Source organism: Eptesicus fuscus, chromosome 16 (assembly GCF_027574615.1).
Source record: "Eptesicus fuscus isolate TK198812 chromosome 16, DD_ASM_mEF_20220401, whole genome shotgun sequence".
Taxonomy (NCBI): Eukaryota; Metazoa; Chordata; class Mammalia; order Chiroptera; family Vespertilionidae; genus Eptesicus; species Eptesicus fuscus.
Genome location: NC_072488.1, coordinates 36,062,919 through 36,087,090, shown reverse-complemented (window position 1 = coordinate 36,087,090; position 24,172 = coordinate 36,062,919). Strand labels below are relative to the sequence as shown.

General features: G+C 45.9%; 1 long non-coding RNA gene across 3 annotated transcripts in view; it reads right to left on the bottom strand.

Annotated features, from left to right (window-relative positions):
- LOC114233707 (uncharacterized) overlaps window positions 1-24,172 on the bottom strand; it is a 39,671-nt gene that overhangs the window by 726 nt on the left and 14,773 nt on the right. The window lies entirely within an intron of this gene.

The following is a 24,172-nucleotide window of genomic DNA, read 5'->3' as shown; positions in this document are numbered from 1 at the left end:
GCTCTCTCAGGAAGCCGCTGTCCTCTGAGCGCTTCACTGGAGCTGGAGGGGGGGTGTCCAGGATGGCTCCTCACAGGCCGTTGACAGGGGGCCCTGGTTCCTCACCCCGTGGGCCTCCCATAGGGCTGCTTGAGTGTCCTCACAACACAGCAGGGGCTCCTTCCAGAGTGAGCAGTCCAAGATGGAAACTAAGGCGGAAGTCTGATGGCTCTGTTCAGCTGACCTCAAAGGCACATCCCATCTCCTCTGCTGTATTCTGTTGGTCATGCAGACCCATCCAGCTTCAAGGAAGGAGACTCACAGGGCAGGAAAGCCAGGCGGAGGGGATCACTGGGCACGATCTGAGAGGCTGGCTACCCGATTTTCAGTTCTCTCTCCCAGAAGAATGTTCACCTGGGCACCGGCCCAGATGTCAGCCTGGTTCAGGCACAACCTGGCAGAAGCCTCTGAGACTGAACGCCCAATGCACTGGGGTGGGATCTGGTGCTGCTGCCCATGGCCTCGGTCTCCCTCCTCACTGAGCAGTACATGGGCTTAGAGTGAAGGCTAAATGCAAGGCACTGGGTGGGAGAAGCCCTGGGCTAGCGAGCCCTTCTCCAAGCCAGGACTGGGAAATGAAGCCCTCGTGCCATGTACACACACACACACACACACACACACACACACACACACACAGTAGGGAAACATGTGATTGTAAAAGTTTGCCCAAGATTCAGAGGAGGGGAGCATGATGGGGCTGGGGCAATTCCGCAGGCCTCAGGGAGGAGGTAGGACATTAGTTAAGTCCTAACACAATCTGCCTGAGCCCAGATATGGTGAACTATTGACAGCTTCCCACTGCTTCCTGTTGTTTCACTGCTTCCTGTTGTTTCTTGCCTCCCAGCCATCGCCTGTGCTCTTCCCTCCAGCAAGAATACCTCTGCCCTTCTTGTTAACTCCATTTATCCTTCCAGATTCAGCAAGGAGCACTGCCTCCAAGAAGCCATCCCTGATACCCTCCCATCTGAAGTAGCTGCCCACCTCCGTGGTCTCAAAGCACCCTCACACTCGCAAATCCCTACCACGTGGCCACACTCACTACTTGCTCCCCACTACACTTGAACCTCCCTGAGGGCAGGCGACAGTGTCCGATTCAAATCCTATGGTGCCCAGCACAGTTCCTGGTGCAGACGCTGCACTGAACATGTTTGTAAAAGGAAAAGGAAGTGGGGGAGCGGGGGAGGATGGGCTCAGGAGACAACAAAGAACTCCTGGTCCTTCTCGCCTTCATTGTCTGAGTGGGGCTTCAAGCAAAATCAGAGCCGTTGCTAGGACCGCTCTCCTCTGCCCCTTCACATCCCAAGAAAAGATAACCAGGAGCAGAGAGCATGTTTGAGAAGCAGCTTTTGGGACTGAAGGCGCCCAGAGAAAAGGTGGGCGGAGCAGCATCTGTTCCCAGGACATCCTGACTTTGCTGGAGGAGCTGGCGGCTAATCCCAGGCGGAAGCCTCCCCGTGCTGACCTCTGTGGGAAAATCTTGTGACCCCGCAGGTTCCCTGAGAGCAGTCAGTGGGGCTGGAAGGAATCTATGTTTAAAGAGACTCAAGGCCACAACATGGAGTGACCCCCGAAGGAGCTCAGCCGTTGGAGAATCACAGGGGACGGAAGGCCCTGGTCACTCCACTTCCCCTGGCGCTGCCCCGGGCCGTCCACCCACTGGCCCACTCTGCCCGGAGGCCCGAGCGAGAGCCCTCGCTGCCACCTCTGGCACACATTAGACCTCTAATTATTCACAGCCACTCACTCGGTTCTTTTTCCACATGCGTCAGGTTAATATTTTAAATATTAACTGGTGTTTTGTTTTGGTTCGTTTCTGTTTGCTGAAACCTCATGTACGCAGAAGGAATGAGCTTGGTCCAAGGCACACCATCTCTATCAGCACCTGCACGGCTCACTTTTACTTACTGTTTTTTGTTTGTTTGTTTGTTTTTAACCTCTTCACCCCATCCCCAATCTCATTTTTCTCCTCTTACCACTCCTGTGATTCTGTATGTCCCACTCCTCTGTATTTCCATTTGTATCAGGCCTGGTATTGGTATTATTTTGTGCCTATTTTAAAAAAAATAATAACCTTCATTGTTCTTTTGTGCACATTATCATTCTCTTCTCACTTTTTTCCAGTCAAGATTCTGAGGTCTTGAGATGGCTCCAAGTTGACAAAAAATAATTTCCGAGCATTCCCTTTTACCTGCTGAATAGCGCTCATCTGCATAGCACACGTTTTATTTATCTACTTTACTATTCGTAAACTTCTGGGTGTTTCCAGATCTTCGCTCTTCCAAACAATTCTGCAAGAACGTATTCACTCACACATGTTTCTTTGGGGAGCTGGGCAAGAGTTTCTCTGAGCTCAGCATCCAGGAGTGCCGGGCGTGGGATGGGTCCGTATTCCGTTTCACTTAACACTTCCGAGCTGCTGCCCGGAAAGCTTACACCCGTTCACAGGCCCATGAGCGTTTCTGTTTTCCTTCCCCTTTGGCAGAACTCGATATCATCCAACTTCTTAATATCAGCCAACCTGATAGGTATACGATCCACATCTACATCGTAACCAAATTTTCTGTCATTTTTCCTTCCCAGCCCCATCTGTGTCTTTATTGGAAATGCCCAGGGGGTGCTGCATTCACTTCCTCAGGGAAGGGGTGTGATGGCTAAAAGCAGGAGGGGGGTGCATGGGAGGGGCCCCCGAGAACGCCTTGGCAGCACATCTCGGAGAGGTGTGGCCCCTCTCGGGGGGGTGGGGGGGGGAAAGCTGGACTGAGGAGATGCGAGGACCCCTCAGAGGTCCATACCGCCTCTAGAAACCTTCCTCTCCCTTCTTTCTGTTTGACTTTGAAAGAAGTGTTTGTCTTACTTCCTGGGTTTTGCCTTTTAACAAACATTTGCTTGTCCTCATAAATTAATTTTCTAATGGATTTTTCGTCTTATGCTTTTGAGTCTCAAAATCCTGGATTCTCGGGGGACCAAAAAGGATTCATGGCACAGAAAGAAGATTTGGGGGAAAAACATAGTGAAAAAGAGCAGAAGAGCAAGCAGCTCCTTTGACCCAGCCCCACTGGGTCCAACCATGGTGGCCGGGCCGGGGAAGGAGCGTGTTGGAAGGAAGGAGAGGGAAGTTCCCGTGGGTTGCAAACCAGAACGCTGACCTGGCAGCCGAGGCAGAGGCAGGCCGTGGGGACTGAGGGTGCGGCCAGGCCTCGAGCAGCAGGGAGCGTGGAGACGTGGCTCCCCGGGTGGCAGATGCCGCCCTCTCACACTTCTCAACTCCAGCTGGTTGCTGCAGGGTGGAGGTCTGGCCTCTTACCAGATCCTTCCATTTTCTTCCAGAGAATCCAAAACTCAGAATGTTTATGTGGAAATTCTCCTCTAAAAAAATTTTTTTTAATAAAATAAAAAGGTAACTATGGAAACCTTCAAACATATTAAACATGGGCAAATTAAATATCATGAACCTGCTTGCACTTATCACCAAGTTTCAACAAGTATCAACTCATGGTCAGTTTTGTTTCATCTATACTCCTACCCACTTCCCCCTACCCTGAATATTGTGAAGTAAATCCTAGACTCACCATTTTCTTTGTAAAAAATTAGGACTCGTGTTTCTAACCATAACACAATGTCATAACTAAATAAACCCCGGTAACCTCACATTAAATAGCCTGTCAGTGTTAACATTTACAATTTTTCCATGAAGGTCATCAATGTTTATGTTATTTTATAGTTTACAGTTTGTTTGAAAGGGGATCCAAACAAAGTCTGCACATTGCAAGTGATTGATGTTTTTAAGTTTCCTGTAACCTATAGGCTCGCTCCCCTTCTTTTTGTCCCTTGCAAAGTATTTGTTAAAGAAGCCAAGCCCTTGGCCCTGACTGGGTAGCTCAGCTGGTTAGAGCGTCATCCCGATACCCCAAGATTGTGGGTTCAATCCCGGTCAAGGCACATACAAGAAGCAACCAATGAATGCATAAATAAGTGGAACAACAAATCTGTCTTCTCTCTCAAACCAATTAAAAATTTTTTTTTCTAAAAAAACAACAACCAGAAAGAAGAAGCCATGCCCTTGGTCGTATAGAGTTTCCCACGGTCTGGGTTTGGCTGGTGTCATTTACATGCCCCTCTGTCTTCTCTATTTCCTGTAAATGGGTAGATGGATTTAAAAGCTAACGCTCTCATAACAAAATGTTCCTAACCTTTTGAAAAGAATCTTTAAATACTGCCTGAGCCAGACAAAATAGCTCCTGGACTGGACACGACCTGCATGCTACTAATTGGCTGCCTTGAACTTAGATGTTAGTGGGTCACGGGCAGCAGGATTCAGGGTCCTCTGTCCTGAGCCGAGCCCCAGAGACTGCAAAATCAGCATGAACATGTAGGATCTGTAGGCCTCACTTTCCGGACAGAATCCCTCCGGGAGGTGGCAAGACCCCAGAGATGGGAAAGGGGTGAGCACCCTGTGGAGGCAGACAGAGCCGGGAATAGCCTGGCAGGGTGGTTTGCAGGCACCCAAGGCCAGCACAGAAGTGGAGAGATGCCTGGTCCCAGGCCACCAAGGAGCATCTGCCCTGCCCCACCCCCGTGCCTCGGGAAGTCCTCCAGAACTAGGCAATCCGAGGAAAAGGGGGCGGGCCCCACGCGGCTAGGGTGAGAGGCAGGACAGCTGGATGGAATGGAGACTGTACTAGAAGTCCAGTTGCATTCAGGAAAACAGAAACTTATGTTTCTTCCTCACTAGAGTTTGGAGTCTGCGGTTTCTACCCACTCCAATGGGGGCCGCCAGGGACCCCCAGAATGCCTTTGCCGCACATCTCGGAGAGGAGTGGCCCCTTCCGGTCGGAGAACTGGACTGAGGAGATGAGAGGAACCCTCAGAGGTCCATGACGACTCTAGAAACCCTCCTCTTCCTTCTCTCTGCTTGACTTTGATAGAAGTATTGTCTTACTTCCTGGGTTTTGCCTTTTTTTAAAAAACATCTGTGTGGCCTCAGAATTAATTTACTAATGGATTTTGTTTTTCAATCTGAACTGAGGCTCTTAGATTTTAGTACAAGAATTTTGACTGTATTCATTTACTATGATGTTTAGTCATTTTCTGGGCTCATATTTTAAATTTCCTGTTTCTTTTCCATTATGTCTTTTGCTTATTTGTATCTCATAAGTATGTGTGGTAAGTCACATTTTCCTTTTCAGCAGTAACAGGCAATTAACTTAAAACAATGAACATTTTCTTTTCTATATTTGGTTCAAACTATCAACAACCAGAACTTTCAACTCTCATCTATGAGAAACAAAATAATTTTGCTTTTCACTGCCTACTAGATAAAGGCAAAAAGTATTCAAAAGAATGAAAAAGATTATCATATAATGGAAAAGACATGTTTAATAATAAAATACTAAGAACATTGAATACAGATGAGCCCCTCCCAATCTAGTTACAAAATATATAAAACAAAAATGGGTATAAGTACAAGGAAAGTTCTTTTAGAAAAACAATTACAGTAGGTATTTTACTGGCCTATCCTCAATTATGCTTGAATTTTGCTACATAAAAATAGAGGCGCAAATATGGCAGCTTAACCAAAAGGAGTATTTTCCCCAAGTAACAAGAACACAGCAGGTCTGACAGGCCTCCGGGACCAGCACAGAGGTTTTGGAAATTATCAATATTCAGGCTCCTTCTAACTTCATGCTCTGCTATAGTATGTTGTTCTTGACCTTGAAGGGTAGCAGAATATGCCACCCCAAAATGTGCCATTCTGGCATAAATATTATTTCGAGCTAAAGGCAATTGAGAAGTAAATACAAGCCCTAGCCTGTTTGGTTCAGTGGATTAGGTGTCAGCCTGCAGACTGAAGGGTCCTGGGTTCGATTCCAGTCAAGGGCACATGCCCGGGTTGCGGGCTTAATCCCCAGTAGGGAGCGTGCAATGAATCTCTCTCATCATTGATGTTTCTATCTCTCTCTCCCTCTCCCTTCCTCTCTGAAATCAACAAAAATATTTTTTAAAAAAGGGGGGGGGAGAGAGAAATAAATACAAGAAAAGCTCTCTTGCCCTCCCCCATTTTCCTAAAAGCATGACATAAATTTGCAAAGGTGTCCCTTCTCCCCTCTCTACCAGAAAGAACAGAAGTTAATCATTAGAGATAATTCTAAACACTTACTAGCCTGGAGACAGCACCAGAGGAATCTACCATATGCAGCCAACTGAAGTACTACATAACATAGGGATTTTCAGCAAGATCCACACCTCTCTCTCTAACTCACTGACTTCTCTGCTCCTTTACTGTTGGACCCCTGCCTCCCCTTGGAGGGTGACACACTGTGTCCCCATCTCTCTAGCCTGTCACACCAGCTATTCTCTTAACTACTCTCTCTCTATTTCAACAACACTCCCACTGGTTGTTTGAGTGGTGCCCTTCCCAGCTCCGCCAGAAACCAGGGTCCTACTAATTATACTCATGGATGCTCCTCAGCTCTTACTTTAGCCTCTGAGCCGGTCTCAGCCCCTGAGAAAAAGTATCTTAGAGACAGAATTAATAGATCTCTTGTACTGTTTATAATTCCCAACTGTCCATGGCAACTTCCCATATGGTCTCATACATCACATGCTAGGCCACAAACACAATCTCAAGTAGTTCAAAAAGATCAGAAATGATATCTGCTATGTTCTCTGGCCAAAATAGAATGAAATATAAAGTAACAACCAAAATAAATAAAAATAAACCAACTACTTGGACATTTTAAATTTTTTACTGAATCAGCAATTGAATTGGAAAGAAAATCAAGAACAAAAAAGGAGTTTATTCAGAAAACAATGATGGTTAAAACATGCCACAGTAATCTCTGGAATGTATTCCAAGCAGTACTTTTAGAAAATTTTATAATTTGAAATTTTCTCTGTTTCAGTGGTTGATAAAAAGAGAACATTTTAGAAAGAATTCCACTGAAGATATTAGAAAAGGAATGAGAAGACAAGCCAGGCTAAAGAGGAAGAAGAAAATCTATACTAATAAAAGGGTATTATGCTAATTAGACCGGATGTCTTCCAGATGTCCTTCCTGACAAAGCCAGAGGCGTGGCTGGCCTGCAAACCATCTGCGGCCCCTCGCCCAGACCGGCACTGCGCCCAGCGGGGACCCCCACCCCAATCCAGGGCCCCATTCAGGGCAGGCTGCCAGCCCCCACCCATGCACCAGGCCTCTATCCTATATAATAAAAGGGTAAAATGCAAATTGACTCTAAAGGCAGAACGACCACTGGACCATTCACTATGATGTGCACTGACCACCTCTTGGTCCCTTCCCCTGGCCAGCAGGCTCCGATCGCCTGATGGCCACCCGCTGTGGACACAGGGCCGGCAAGCGGGCGGGAATAGCCGACCTCTCAGTCCCTTCCCCTAGCCATCAGGCACCAATCACCTGATGGTGAACAGGGGGAACCAGGAGTGGATGGCACAGGGGGCGGGGCCAGCTGCAGGCAGTTGGGGAAGATGGCCCTGATCACAGGCCAGGCTTAGGGACTGTACCTGTGCACAAATTTCGTGCACCAGGCCTCTAGTGTGACAATAAAAGTAGAAGGAAATACTTTTGAAAATGAAAAATAATTTTACTGGGCTCAATAAGTAAAACCAAAAGCTAAGTATTTGAAAAGTAAAGCCATAATTTAATAAATTTTTAATTGAGGAAGGAGATACCAATGAATACATAAAAATTTAAAAATAAGAAAATAGAACACAAAAGCATATGCTCATAAGGTTTGAACATATGAATGAAAAGAACAATTTTTTTTTTAACAATCTGAAAGTCCAAACTTCACCTAATAAATATTAAGCTAATAACTTGGGAAGAGGGGAGAAATGTAGAAAATAATTCAACTACAAGTGTCCATGTATGTGTGTGTGTGTGTGTGCTTTGTGTACGTGAGAGTGTGTGTGTGTTAATTTTCTGTTGCTGCATAACAAATTACCACAAATTCTGTGGCTTCAATGAACACATATTTATGCTTATACTTTCCTTGGTTCAGGAGTTCAGGTGTAACTTAGCTGGGTCTTGGGCTCAGAGTTCCACAGGTAGCAATCAAGATGTTGGCTGCACTGTGTTCTTGTCTGGTAGTTTGACTGGGGGAGGAGGGTATCTGCTTCCAAGGTCATTGGTTGTTGGCAGAATTCATTTGCTTGTGTCTGCAGGGCTCAGGGCCCAGCTCCTTCCTGTCCGCTGGCCTCCTCAGGCCTAAGGCCGCCTGTAGTCTGTTCCCATGTGGCCCTCTCCACAGGCAGTTCACAACATGGCAGTTTGCTTCTTCACGGCCAACAGGGGAATCCCTCTCTGCTCTCTACTAAACAGACTTATATAACAAACATAATCAAGCAGTGACATTCTATCACCTTAGCCATATGACACACCTAATCAAGGAATTGACATCCCCTCACCTTTGCCATGGCATATTGGCTAGAAGCAAGTCACAGGTTCCACTTGCATTTAATGGGAGGGGATTGATTATACAGGTGTATTACTCATTGGAGTCACCTTAGCTGGACACTACATATTACTATCTATTATAATACAGGTGAATGCTAAATCCCACCCAACTTTCCAAGGCTAATGACCTTATTTTAAAAATGGCAGTCAATGAATTTTGCCCCATGAAGGTAAGACTGAAGCTCCAAAGGAAGCATGTGCAACAGACAAAATAAGCCTTTGAGAACAGTCTCGGGCCCTGCACCATATGCACTTTAATACCATTGCTACATCCCAATCTGCAGCTCAGCTTGTGAGTCCAACCTCTGTCCCCCACCTCTTCCTGACTTCAAACCCAGCTACATACTGTCCACCTTGGCTTCACTTTTTGGTTTGACAAGCAGCTGCCCAGTGGAGTCTTGCTCTCCGAGGCATCATGCTCTCTGGCTAAGACCATATGTGCGATGCATACAACTTTAAGGAGCTAGAGACATTCAAGGCCTCACTCCTCGGTCTTCTCTCCTGTCCTATACCTGCTTACCCACCAGATGTTGCAAATATTCTGATCCACATGCTGAAGGGCCTATCTGTGATTGATGCCTTCAAGAAAGGGGCAATAGCCCTGGCCAGGTGGCTCCGTTGATTGGAGCATTGACCTGTACGCCAAAAGGTTTGGGTTTAATCCCTGGTAGGAGCATGTATGGCAGGCAACTGATCAATGTGTCTCTCTCACATCAATGTTTCTCTCTCCCTCTCTCTCTCTTTAAAAAATCAATAAAAACGTATCCTTGGCCGAAACCGGTTTGGCTCAGTGGATAGAGCGTCGGTCTGCGGACTGAAAGGTCCCAGGTTCGATTCCGGTCAAGGGCATGTACATTGGTTGCAGGCACATCCCCGGTAGGGGGTGTGCTAGAGGCAGCTGGTCGATGTTTCTCTCTCATCGATGTTTCTAGCTCTCTGTCCCTCTCCTTTCCTCTCTGTAAAAAATCAATAAAATATATTTAAAAAATAATAATAATAATCTGAGGTTATAACTTTATTTAAAAAAAAAAATGTATCCTTGGGTGAGGATTTAAAAATGTGGCCTATTGCCTAGTTCATTCCAAGATATAAAACTACATATGGCAGCCAATCCTCTCCCACCCATATTTCTTCTCTCTCTCTCTCTCTCTCTCTCTCTCTCTCGTCTGTCTCTCCCTCTCTCCCTCCTCTCTCTCTAAAAATCAATTAAAAAATCTTTTTTTAAAAGAAGGGATTGACAATGAACCATCTTCCCAGGAACTCCCAACTATTTCAGGACATGCATCCACTGAAGTGTATTTTATTTTCAAGGTGGAGGTAGAAATTGTCTTACGTTTCCTAAATCCTTTGCAGGATCTGACAGTCTGCGCCTTTGTCCGCGGCTAATGTAGAACTGACATTGTGACTGTCTGCCAGAGTGGCTGGCCAGTGTTGGTCAGGTGTGTGCACTGCCTGTTTAAGATGGGGAGGGATGATTTGGGCGGTGCAGATCCAAGGCCTGTGGTGAAAGGGAGAGCTTGTGTTTTTGAAGTGGAAAACCCTAGAGGGTTTGTACAAACATCCTCCCAGAGAAGGCGGGCTCTCTAGGGTTCATTGTAAAGTGCCCGCTGCATCAATAAAGCTCTTGGCTTGTTAGCACATACATAAAGAAAAAATGTCTCCAAGTCTCCACAGGGAGGGCAATAATGAGAAAGGATAAGAGGCACTGCTCTAGAAAATCTTCATCTGCAGTTATAAACCACACACAAATCTCACATTAAAATATGCATAAAATAGATTTAATTAATATATTATGGGAAACATTACACCATGGCCAAAGAGGCTTTATCCCAAGAATGATTAAAGGAATTGCTACAAAGGCAACTATTATTAATACTAACAATAAAATACCACCCATATCACTGGGTTAAATAGTGAAAAATACAATCATTTCAACAGACGCTGAAACAGCACTTGATAAAATTCAGTCCCCACTTCTCATTTTAAAAGAGAGAGAGAAAAGAATAGAAAAATATCACAATAACAAAATACAGAGCTATTTAAAACAGAGCTGATATTATCTTTAGTGCAAAACAGAAGAATTGTTATTAAAAATAGCAACAACCAGCCCTAGCCGGTTTGGTTCAGTGGATAGAGCGTCGACCTTCGGGCTAAAGGGTCCCAGGTTCAATTCTGGCCAAGGGCACATGGCTTGGTTGCGGGCTCCATCCCCCCGCCCCAGTAGGGAGCGTGCAGGAGGCAGCCAATCAATGATTCTCTCTCATCATTGATGTTCCTATCTCTTTTCCTCTCTGAAATCAAGAAAAAAATATATATTTTAAGCAGAGTATGGTCATATTTTCATAGAATTCTATCAGTTATTCTATCTATCCACATACCTATAGCGTCTCTAATATATATATATTAGGAATGGTTGTCTTTGGGCAGGGGTCCTCAAACTTTTTAAACAGGGGGCCAGTTCACTGTCCCTCAGACCATTGGAGGGCCCGACTATAGTTTAAAAAAAAGCTATGAACAAATTCCTATGCACACTGCACATATCTTATTTAGAAGTAAAAAACCAAAACGGCAAAAACACCTGCATGTGGCCCGCGGGCCGTAGTTTGAGGACACCTGTCTTTGGGCAATAGGATTTACACTGAGGGATATGTGTGTGTGTGTGTGTGTGCGTGTGCGTGTGCGTGTGTGCGTGTGTGTGTGTGTGTGTGTGTGTGTTAACTTCGCTGTACTTTTTTATATTACTTGAATTTTTATAATAAAATTTGTTATTTTAAACAAAAACAATAAAGTTGTTCCACATTTTCCAAAAGCTTTCTTTGTAGGCACTGGAGGTGGACTCGATTTCAGGAGGAGGTGGGTCCAGGAGGCACAAGGTGGGGTCTGAGGGTGTCGACAACTGGCACAAGGTCCCTGGGAGGCACTCTAGGGCTCATTGTAAAGCGCCTGCTGCATCACGTGGCAAAGACTCCTCAGCTTCAAATGCCACCACATGCACTAAGGACTTCCCATAGTCAGCCTCAGCCACCAAAGAAGTCACATGGCCTCTAAGGTCAGCAAAATAAGTCTGATCTGCTTCTAACTTTGGAGACTACCCAACATTTGCTTCATTGTGACATCGAAGAGCCCAGTGCTCCCAGAAACCAACCTGGAGGCTGGCTCTGTCCTTCTCAGCCCACAAGCAAGAGAGCTGCCTGTGTGGCTGTCCTGAACTCACAGCCATGTGACCAAGTTCCCCACTCCATCGTCCAAGCTGGAGTTTTTCAACAGGAAAGGCATCTGGGCACATAACGGTCATCCTCACATTCCTCTTTTATTGTTCCTCTCCTTATATCTGGTTGTCCCCAGATGTTTGGCAGGAAATGTATCTTTTATGACTTTGCTTCCTGTATTTTAATAGACACGGTGGCAGTTTCTGTGGATACAGCACGTAGGCAGCTGGGGTTTTGTGAGACTGAGCAGGTGGCGGAAGAGTTGTGGGCTTTCAGCCTTGCTTCCTGAAAGTTGGTGCTGGCCCTCACATTCAATCTTTCTAGCCTACACAGTAAAATAGGTGACCCAGCAGGACACACCAGCTCAGCTGCAATGGGTGCGGGGGCCAGCAGCGGGGCAGTGGCAGGGAAGTCTGCAGTGGGAACGGGGTCCCGGCCAGGAAAAGCGCTTCCTCCGGGGCTTGAGATGCTATCTAGACCTGAATGCAGGCCTAAGGGAGTGTGGCCCATAGGACCCACATACTGAGCTCTGCCAAAGGGCTGGGCATCACAGGTAGCCAGTGTCTCCAAGGGACAGAATCACTAGACTGGTTGTCATAGTAACATGGCCCTAGAGGTTGGTGATAGGCCTTCAGTGAATGTTGAGCACAGAGAACCATAGCAGGAATCATGAGGGCAGCACCTGCCAGCAGCCTGGGGAAGCTTCTTGGAAAATGTTGTCTATACTCATTTGTTTTTTTTAAACTAGAAAGATTATTATTTTGTTAAAATGTAAAGGAAATAAATTTATTTAAAATGAAATAATTCTACAACTCTTATGTTCTCCATGTCATGAATCGAAGTCTTAGAATTATTTGCTGCAATTTGTCCATCTCCTCTTTGCTCTCTAGATACATCTCAGACTGCTGCTAATTATTCAGAGAGGCTGAGTATCTCAGGCTATGTCCACTTAGACAAGGCAGCAGAGACCATTTTATCACCTCATCCCCCACCGGTGGATCACCTGTTTCTCCCCTCGGAGCCCTTCATCCTTCAGTTCTTTGATTCACGATCAACGTATGTCACTGTGCCGGGCAAGGCTGTTTCCTCTCTGACAGTTCCAGTTTGGGCAGATGGCTTTTGGTCTACTTCTTTATGTTCATTTAGTTGCATCTTGTCCACACCAAAAGTTTACATCTCAAGAGAGCTACCTCTGTTTATTAAAAATATAATTTTACTCATTCAGTGAAAGTAGATTATGAACAAACATCAAAATGAACAATCCTTTCAGAAGAACCTTCCAGCTTCCTCTTAGACTGCAGCCCAAAGTCGGGGCTGTCGTAAGTCTCTGCCTTATCCAGTTGCAAACCTTGGGCGACTACTATGTTTAGCCATTTTTACGGGAGCCACGTCAGCTCATTCACTCCTTAGCCTGCTCCAATCAGGCTTTCGCCTCCTCCACTCTACTAACAAGCTCTTGCCAAGACCCATCCATGAGCCCCTCCTCATGCTAACTACCATTGACATGCTTCAACTTTCATTTCCCTGAACCCTCTGTTCGTATGTGAAACTACTTCACATTCCCTCCATTCTTAAACTCCCTCGTCCACTGGTTTCTCTCACATCTTGTCCTCCCAGTTCTTCTCCCAAACTCTCCAATCAATCCCCTCACTCTTTAGTGGGCTTCTCTTCCGCCCCTACCGGTCAGTTTTCAGGGCTCTTTTTTTTTTTTTAAAATATGTTTTTATTGATTTTAATTGAGAGAGAGAGATGAAGGCAGAGGGAGAGAGAGATAGAAACATTGATGATGAGAGGGAATCATGGATCAGCTGCCTCCTGCACACCCCCCACTGGGGATTGAGCCACAACCTGGGCATGTGCCACTTGACCTGAATCAAACCCAGGACCCTTCAAGCTGCAGGCTGATGCTCTATCCACTGAGCAAAACGGCTAGGGCACAAACAAGTTCTTTTATCCTCATGTTTTAGCTAACAAATATTTCTGAACCAAGACCTCTCCACAGTTCCAGTTTCACATGCCCAACCCCTGTTAAGATGTCCTAATTTGCCTTAACTGGTTTGGCTCAGTGGATAGAGCGTCAGCCTGCAGACTGAAAGGTTCCAGGTTCGATTCCGGTCAAGGGCATGTACCTTGGTTGCGGGCACATTCCCCATAGGAGGTGTGCAGGAGGCAGCTGTTCGATTTCTCTCTCTCATCGATGTTTCTAACTCTCTATCCTTCTCCCTTCCTCTCTGTAAAAAAATCAATAAAAATAAAATAAAATAAAATATATTTTTAAAAAATGTCCTAATTTGCTCCAAATACCACACCATCATGCCACCAAGCACTGTCTCTCTTCCTGGTCTACACTGCCTGCATTACACCACATTCTGCAGCCCAAGGAAATGTGCTCATGGATGGAAATGAGAACCCTGCTGGAGTCCCCAAAGCAGAAGTGACTCAGAGAGCTGCAATTACTATCTTTGGTTTGACCAGAAATCATGGCCTCACCCAGCCAGCATGGCTCAGTGGTTGAGCGTTGACCTATGAACCAAGAGGTAACGGTTCGATTCCTGGTCAGGGCACATGCCTGGGTTTTGGGCTCAATCCCCAATGTGGGGTGTGCAGGAGGCAGCCAATCAATGATTCTCCCTCATCGTTGTTATATCTATCTCTCTCTCCCTCTCCTTTCCTCTCTGAAATTAATAAAAATATATTATTAAAAAAAAAGAAAGAAAGAAATATGGCCTCAAGGGACTTAGCAGATACTGACCTCAGAGAGGAAGTTCAATTGTTTTCTCCTGTGTCTATGTCCCCTTAGAGGCCTTTATCTCCCCAGGCAGAAGATGGGGAGAAATACGGTAACTAGTCTTCTCTGCACCAGTGATGTCAGCCAGAAATAAGTGAATGTGAAAACAAGGAGGGAGGGGCTCCAGTGGCTAGAGAATGAGCTCAGCGGGATTCCCTGAAATGCTCTAAAGTGTCCTGAGAATATGAACCAAGCCAACTCATTTAGCTCTAAACCATGGAGCTTTAATCTTTCAAGAACACACTTCCTTCCTGTATTTCTAATAATTACTGATTCTGGAAATCCACCCTCACTCTTCCAAAAGAATTGAGTCACAGAAATAGAACCATGAGAAAAGTTAGTTTGACCCCTTTGCTCTCGGAAATGCACGGGTGGGAAGAGCCTCGGGAAATGCGGCGGGGCTCAGGGGGTCCTTCTCTAGCCGGTCGGTCTATCTCAAGGAAAAATAAACTGAAGGAAAGGATTTAAAATGCTTCAAATTAGTCATCCACAGGAAAAGGATTTTGTGGGAAAGAGTTCATCCTTGCACTATTGTAATAGTAAAAGAAGGAGTTTTTAACTTGACACCCATTGATGGACTTTATCAGAATACACGATCCTCCAGAAACTGTGAGCTATGTGTTTTTGTGACTGCGCATTTTTCTGAGGAGAGCGTCCCTAGCTTTTATCAGATTCTCAAAGGGATCTCTGATACCCCAAAGGGTAAGAACTATTCACCTAGAGGTTAACTGACTTGTACTGGTTATCTTTGCTATATATAACAAATTACCCCAAAACTTAGCAGTGTAATAATACAACTAGCATTCCTTATCTCACAGGTTTGTGGGTCAGGAATTGAGGAGTGGTTTAGCTGGATGACTTGGCTCGGGGTCTCCTGTGATGTTGCGTCATGAAGTCAGCTGGGGTAGCTGCTATCTGAAGGCTTGACTGGGGCTGGAGAATCTGCGTCTAAGATGGTCTGCTCACCTGGCTGCTGGGAGAAGGCCTCAGTTCCTTGCTGGCTAATGGCAGGGGGCCTCCATTCCCTGCCACAAGCACCTCTCCATTGGGCTGTCCAGTGTCCCCTGAGTGAGTGTCCACTGCTGAGTGAGTGATCGAGAGAAAGAGCGAGGAGGAAGCCACAGTGCCTGTTGTGACGTAGTCTCAGGAGCCATACCTTGTCACTGCTGCTGCATGCTATTCTATCAGCAAGACAGCTCACACTCAAGGGGAAGTAGTTAAGCTCCACTTTTTGGAGGGAGGTGTATCAAAGAATTTGTGGACATATGTTTAAACTACCAAACTAGTAAAGAGGCCTCACTTTACAGTCTTGCTGGCTGTGTCTACAGGCTTCTATAATCTAGCACAGTGAGCTGTGGAGGATATTGTTTTTAAAAAATGCAAACTGAAAACCCACTTCTCTAACTCAGACTTTAAAATGTTTACTGGCAAGCACTCTCCAGAGCTGGTTCCCGAAGCCCAGCTTTTCTGTCTGTTTCCTGTTGTGGGAAGGGACAGGCTTCCAGGAGCTGCTTGGTTCTACAGCTCACACAGACTGATTCCCAACGGCCCTCGCAGGCAACCTCCCGAGGCTGGGGAAGCAAGCGTCGAGAGCCGGCTCCCGTCGGGTCTCCAAGGCCCATCTGCAGCATGGAGGGCCTGGGAAGCAAGGATGATCTGCTACTCCTGGGGCCAGCCGTCGCCACCTCTCACCTCTGAGGCCTGACTCTCCATTATCTTGTTTTGGGGAACTAGCCTGAGTTAATTTTAGTCTGTAAGTAGCTTGAGACGTTTTGAAGTGGGTGAGAGTCAGCTGCTTACTCATTACCTTGCTATTAAGTTATGACAAAAGCAAATCTCAGACCATATTTTACCCCTTTTATTAGACACATCTATTAAATAAAGATTCATGAGCAATGATGCACAGAACATTCCACGCAACCTGCTCTGTAGGTTCCACAAAGTCCCAGCTCCTGTCGCTTCAAGTGACCCAAGCACCACCTGGCATAAATACTTCACTGGAGGAGGAACCAACTTCTCAGAGGCATTTCATTATCCTTGTGGTCAGCGGTCAGCGTAAGGCAACAAGAACGCCCCCTCTTACCCCGCCCCCCCAACCCCCCGCCCTACCTCCCCAAAAAAACTATGTTGGGAGACAGGAGTGGCTCAGGATCAAGTGTTTGCACCATCCTTACAGGTTCATGCTAAGGACCTTACTAGACTCTTAAACCCTGTTTGGGCAAATGTGAGGAATGCCTCTAAAATATTCTAACCTATTCACATACCTTGCCTATCTTCAGTTTTATCAGTAAGAGCTGTTATCTATCATTCCCCATGCTAATTACCAAGCCACTAAATTCATCAGATAAAATCCATTTGTGATATCATTGTGCTGATTAGCAGTGTCTGCTGTGGAGCAAAATATAGCACTTGTCAGGGCCAGCTTGGCAGCCGACCTTTGTGATAGAATGCTGGCTGACGCCTCTGGGGCATGGATTGCCCCTGGAATTGAAGCTTAATCTAACTAACTGAACAGCATTACCCATCAATGCTGCAGTATTTTCAAGTAAGTGACAGATATCAAGACACTTGCTGTGGCCTGGGAGGGAAAAAACAATCATTTTCACAAGGTTCAGTGGAAAGCCAGTGGACACCAGGAACATCAGTCCCAGGCCCTGTGACTGTTTCATCAATGGCCACTTCGGTCTGGAAAGACACTGCGAGATATGATTAAAGTCTGTGAGGTTGTACTGAGGACTCCAAATTCCTAAGCATCATATTACAGGGAGATACTTGTGACTTGAAAGCGGTTCCTGTAGTCCACATGGCTCTTAGGAACCTGGTTACCCCGAGGGTAGTTCAGGTTGTAAACAATTCATTCTGGGCCGTGTCAAAGGTCATAATGTGGCAGCCCACAAAAATCTTTTATTTGGCCAGAGCTATATTATAAAATTACTGAAATTGACTATTAGTACTAAAAAAAATCAACTGCCATTCCCATAAGTATCTGGATATCCAGCTTCTCTTGAAAAACAATTAAATTTGGCAACTCTAGGTCTGCATTCCCTGCTGACATCAGGCAGGAATCGGGGACCCGTGTAACAGGCATTTATTTCCTCCCCAGTTTGCACAGTCCTCATGGTGCCCCAATGATTCCCAACACGGAGGCCCACTGCCCGGCGCCAGTCAGAATCTCACCAGCACCGCCATATTCCTTGTAGTAGAGTTAAGAGAAATGTGAACTATTTCTTGTACCGGGAGCAGCATTTTAGCATTGTTAGTTAGGGTTATGGCCCCTAAAGGCAGACAGCCTAGTTTTGAATCCTGGTGGTGGTTGTTTTTTCACTATCTGGTGATGTGACTTTGGGCAAGTTGCTTAACCTCTCCAAGCCTAGGTTTGCTTATTTGTGAAATGAGAATAATACTGGCATCTACTTCACAGGGTTGTTGTGAGGATTAAACACTTAAGGCAGCCTCAAATAAGTGCCTCTAAGAAGGCTGTATGTCCCACACAGCCCATTTTAATCTTTTATCTTATCCACTGGGCCCCTGTAGGCATTGAGTTTGTGATATCTGATTTAAATAAATATTTGGGTATCATTTCATGAGGACTTATTAACAAAACTGAACGTGTCCAGAAGACACTCCTCACTTCCAAAATCATTTTATGGAACACCTTTAACTATCTGCACCAGCCCAGCCTTGAAACTAAATTAACAGACTAGATAACTTATTTTTAAGTCCTGGGTGGATCATGAAACTGAATTTCTGCCCAAATGCTGCCTTGGAATAAGATGATCTCCCTGCCTTCATAGACACCATGTCTTCATGAAAAGACAGGTCACAAAAAGGGGGAAGATATTTACAATACACATAGGATTAGTATAAAAAAAATAATATAAACAATTTCTGCAAACTAATGAGAGAAAGAAAAATAACTCTATTTTTAAAAAATGGGCAAAGAAATGAGCAGGCAACTTATAGAGGAAGAAACAGAGATGATCTATAAAACATAGGAAAAGGTGCTCAATTTCATAGCAATCCAGAAAAATGAAAGTTAAAATCACAACAAAATATTATTTCACATGCATCAGATCAGCAAAAATTTTACAGTCTAACAATATCACCACCAGGTCTATGCATTGCTGGTTGAATAAAGATTGGCCTGACCTCTTTGAAGAGCACTTTGGAACTCTCTGGAAAACTTGTTCATCCAAGGTCCCAGCAGTTTTACGCCTAGGAATCAACCCTGGGGAAACCCTTGCAGAAATGCACCAAGAGACAAGCACAAAAATGTTTATGGCTCCATTGTTTGTAAAAGCCAAACTGATAACTTAAACGCTGATGAGCAGGACTGATAAATTAAGTATGACTCCTTCATGCAATCGGGTAACATGTAGTCACTAGAATAATTCAACAATAATAATTCTCTGCTAACATAAAAACATTCAAACCTGTAAAGAATTTTTGTGAATTTATTTGAGCCAAACTGTCGACAATTGCCGAGAAGCAGAATCTCAACGGATTGGGATAATGCTCCGGAGAATGGCGGTTTTTCACTTTGTTTTATACACTACAATCCAAGGAGGAGAGGTAAGTGGGTTACATGAAAACCACTGGTGGTAGATTAGGGAGGCGGGAGAAAGCAAAGCGGGGAGACCTCTGCGATTGGATGAAAAGTAAAGTGATAGACACATACTTCTTTTACTTAGATGGGTACAGTAACATTTAACATGCTAACAATAACAATGAAGGAATTTGTGGTCTCTGTCCTGGCACCCAGGCACATTTGGTTGTGCCCCGAGGGGTCCAGAAAAAGGGAAGTTACAAGTTACTCTGACATTTCTTAAGTATGTTATCTTAAATGCAAAACGACAATAGGCTCAGTTAAGGTAAAGGTTGACCTCATCAGGGAAAATACCGGCCTAGGACATGACTACCCACCATAACTGCTTTTAGTTAAAGGTTCAATTTCAGACCATCCTTTGTGGTTACTTTAGGTCTTAAGTTTGCAAGACTGCCGTGCAGGTCTTCCCTGAGCTTGTCATGTTAGCATGCGGCCTCTTTCATCCACATCTCAAAGCACATCCTATCTAATAATCTAATAAAAGAGGAATATGCAAATCGACTGTCACTCCAACACACAAGATGGCTGCCCCCAGGTGGACACAATATGGCCGCCACAAGATGGCCTGCAGGGGAGGGCAATTGTGGGTCACCAGACCAGCAGAGGAGGGCAGTTCGGGGAGACCAAGCCAGCAGGGGAGGACAGTTAGGGGTGACTAGGCCGGCAGAGGAGGGCAGTTGGGGGAGATCAGGCCTGCAAGGGAGGACAGTTTGGGGGGGGGGGGGCCCAGGCCTGCAGGGAAGGGCAGTAGTGGGCAATCAGGCCAGCAGGGGAGGGCAGTTAGGGGTGACCAGGCCAGCAGAGGAGGGCAGTTGGGGGAGACCAGGCCAGAAGGGAGGGCAGTTGGGGGCAACCAGGCCTGCAGGGGAGAGCAGTTAGGGGTGACTGGGCTGGCAAGGGAGGGCAGTTAGGGGTTACTGGGCCAGCAGGGGAGGGCAGTTGGGGGTGACCAGGCCTGCAGGGGAGGACAATTAGGGGTGACCAGGCTGGCAGGGTAGGGCAGTTAGGGGTGACCAGGCTGGCAGGGGAGGGCAATTAGGGGCAATGGGGCCAGCAGTGGAGCAGTTAGGTGTCAATCAGGCTGGCAGGGGAGTGGTTAGGGGGTGATCAGGATGGCAGGCAGAAGCGGTTAGGGGCAATCAGGCAGGCAGGCAGAAGAGTAGTTGGAAGCCAGCAGTCCTGGATTGTGAGAGGGATGTCTGACTGCCCATGGGATCAGGCCTAAACGGGCAGTCGGACATTCCTCAAGGGGTCCCAGATTGGAGAGGGTGCAGGCTGGGCTGAGGGACACACCACTCCCATGCATGAATTTCGTGCACCGGACCTCTAGTTAAATATAAAAGGAAAGTTGCATAAGAAATCACACACTATGATGTCATTTATATAAAATAACATGCAAAGCAGTATTACATATTGATTGGAGATACAGTTATAAAAATGTATGGGAATAATAAATGTCAAATTTAGGATACTGATTACTTCCTGAAGAAGATAGGAAAATGACATCAGATGGGTTAATTTTTGACTTGAGTGGATAATACTTGGTTGTGTGTTATATTAGCCTTTACACATTTTTGCATCTATTAAAAATTATGAAAGAAGTTTCGAAAAATGTCATTTATTCATTTCAATTTTGCAGGGTGTGCTTTTTATGCCAGAGTCAATTAATACTTCTCCCAGGCTATATTAGTTTCCTATTGCTATGTTAGCAAATTGCCAGAAATTTAGTGGCACACAAATTTATTATTTTATTGTACTGGCCCCATCTCCCATCTCCAAAGCCAGCAGCATAGCATCTTCAAATCTCTCCCCCCCCCACACCCCCACACACACCCTGCCATTTCTGTCAACATATCTCTTCTGAATCGGACCTTCCTGTCTCCCTCTTACAAGGACCCTTCTGATTACATTGGCCCACTCAGATAATCCAGGATAATCTTCCCATTTCAAGTTCCTTAGTTTAATCACATCTGCAAAATCCCTTTGCCATGTATAGCGACATATTCACAGGCTTTTGGGGATTGGGACATCTTTGGGGGGCCGGACACATGGGCCTTAAACATTTTACAGGCCCTAGTGCTGTGCCTATTGTGCTCAGTGGAAACCCCCCTGGCCTGCTTAGTTCTTACTAAGTGCCTGACTTGGTTTCTCTGACCTGGATGGGTTTTCCTAGAGACCCAGATGTCCACATAGCAGTCCAGGGTAAGTCCCAGCGGGGGAAGAGGCTGGAAATTCCCAAGCTGGAGGACTACTAAGAGTGGCCCTGAACTAGAACAGCTAGATCTCAACATTTCCTCAGAGCAGCTGGACTGATCACTTTAAAACATAAATCTGATCATGTCCCTCTCCTGTAAAACTCAAGCAAAGCTTCCTCTTGGCTTTAGAAGGAGGAACAAAGTCTTTAGACCCAGTTTCTCAACACCAGCGCTACTGACCTTTTTTGTCTGAATCATTCTTTGTTGCCAGGGGCTGTCCTGTGCCTGGCAGGATGTTTAGCAGCATCCAGGGCCTCTACCTACTCGATGCCAGGAGGTGCCCCCCACCCCTCACCCCCCCCCCCCACCCACACACACACACACACACAAACACATTTGTGACAACCAAGCTGTGACAATCTTGCCAAAGGTCCTTGGGGGTCAAAACTGCCCTCAGTTGAGAACTCCTGTCCTAGGACTGTCCTAGGAGGTCCAACAGGATGTGGGCCCTACCCATCTCCCCAGCTTATTCTCTCTTCTTTAGCCACCTAAAGGCGATCTCCCAGCTGAACACAGCAGGGTCCCTCTGGCATCTGGATTTCTGCATACTCTGTTCCCTCTCCCTGGATCACTCCTTCCCACAGCTCCTCATCTGGTGAATTCTTCCTTTGAGTTGAAGGGGAGGAGAGGTTTCCCATCCCAAATATGCCTTTTTTTTTTAATATTGTTTATTTTTAGATGGTTTATTTTTTAAAAACAAGCCTCAGGAAGAAACTTTGACCTTCCCCAAAATTGCCTAAATGGATTTAGACAGAGAACCTGCTCCAGGAAGAGAGGTGTAATCACAGACAGCTATGTTTTAACATGAACTAAGTGTGGCAGACAGGGAGGAACCTGGGAAGTCTGTTTGCTAGACTCGCCTCTGTGTCCCATTGTTTCTGGGCAGACCTGCAAGAATTTGTTTACCAAATATCTAGTTCCTTCCCATCTCTCTGTGAATTGCCTACCTTCCCTTTGAAATATAAACCATTACTCCCTTTCTCCTTAGCTCAAGATGGCATATAAACCTCAACTGTCAGATTTGTCCTTGGGTCTCCTTTTCTTACAGGAACGCTTGTATGCACGTACATAACAAACATTTTGATTATCTTCTCCTGTTAATCTGTCTCATGTCAATTTGATTATTAGACCAGCCAGAATAACTAAAAGGGGAAATTTTCCCCTCCTCCGCAGTGTCTCATTCTAAGCCTTCTGCTCAGACACCCCTCTCAGCTCCCCTTGCAGTAACCACTGCTATGTGGGGCAGCAAACCCTCGTCACACCTGCCCTTACCAGTCTGCCTTCTTCATCAGACGGCCACCCCAGCGGGCAGGGCCTGGGACTGCCTTGTGCCTATGGATTAGTGACAACATAGTCTGAATGATCTCATGATGGAAGACCCTGTGGGCTCAATCCCCAGCCACCCCATAATCAAGACACACACACACACAGCAATCAGACCATGAAGCCAGGTAAATCCCCAAGGAAGAGCTGGGCATCACTGTCTGCTCCTGGTTCTGTCTGGACGTGTTGGCCCCATTAAAGATTAAATAGTCATTCAGGGTGTGATCTGAAAAAGCCTTTTCCTGAGGGCGGTGAACGGAGGATTCCGATGGCTACACAGGAGGAATCCTTGGCCCCGGGGGCTCCTGTTCAATGACGCCCTACATTGCGGAGGCGCTAGCACCACGAACTGGCACTAGCGGCCAGGACTCTGGGAAGAGAGCCAAACCGTGGTCTGCAGACTGGGGAACAGCCTACAGGGAGAAGGCTGTCTCCTATCAGCTCTAGAACAACAGACCATTCATAGGACAGCACCAGGAAGAGAAAGCGAGACCCTGGCCAAATTGCCTTTGTCCACCCCAACCTGAGGCATCTAAATGCAGGCAACGCAAAGGTCTAACTCACCACAGAAACTCCATCTCGTCAACCGATCAGTGCTTTCACCTGGTTCAAAAGTTGTAGGGGAGACTCTGAAATGAAACCCTCTGGACAGGGATGAAAAGGCCCTGCCCCCAGCAGTACGGGCCCAAATTTCCCGTGACAGGTAGGCAGGCTGTCCTTGCTCTGCCTGGGCCGGTCCTCAGTCTCCCAGCACACAGTCACCCAGCCAAGGCCACCATGTTGCTAAAGCCGTATATTCCTGGCATTATTATGTACTTAGTATGTTCCTTTAAACATACATACCTTTCTCCATAACAAAAGTAGTTATTTTCTGATATTTTAAATAATGCATGCTCATTGTGAAAAATGCAAACAATACAAAAAAAAAAGGATAAAAAGACAAAAATCACCAGGAGCTGACCGCCATCAACATTCTGCTGACCCTCCTTGCCTACATCTCTTTATCCAGATGATCACATAAATGTGATCTAACACACATACAGCGGCTTTCTTTGCCCGAATACATGTATTAAAAGGAAACTTTCTATTAGCATCACTAATAGCAAACTGCCATCACTTGTCAGAATAGAAGGCAACCCCCAAGAAGTAAATACAACACAAACAAAGCAACGTTATTAAATATCTAGTCAGATACCCTAGCTCCCAGGTCTCCAACGCCTCAGGCCCAGTCTCTCAGAGTTAAAAGGGGCGATTAGCAAGCATTCCACAGGGTTGACTGGTTAGATCAAAGGGAGACTTTCCCCCAGATGCAATTAGAAGTATTGAAAGAGAATTAGAAGACAATCTTTCTCTACTTCCACTGTTATCTGTTCCATACCTATGCAGTAGCCTCAACTTTCTGGGGTACCCTCAAGTACCTCCCACATTCTAGAAAGAAGGCAGGGGGCAGAGCCTGTAGGTTCCCCTCAGGTCAGTGTA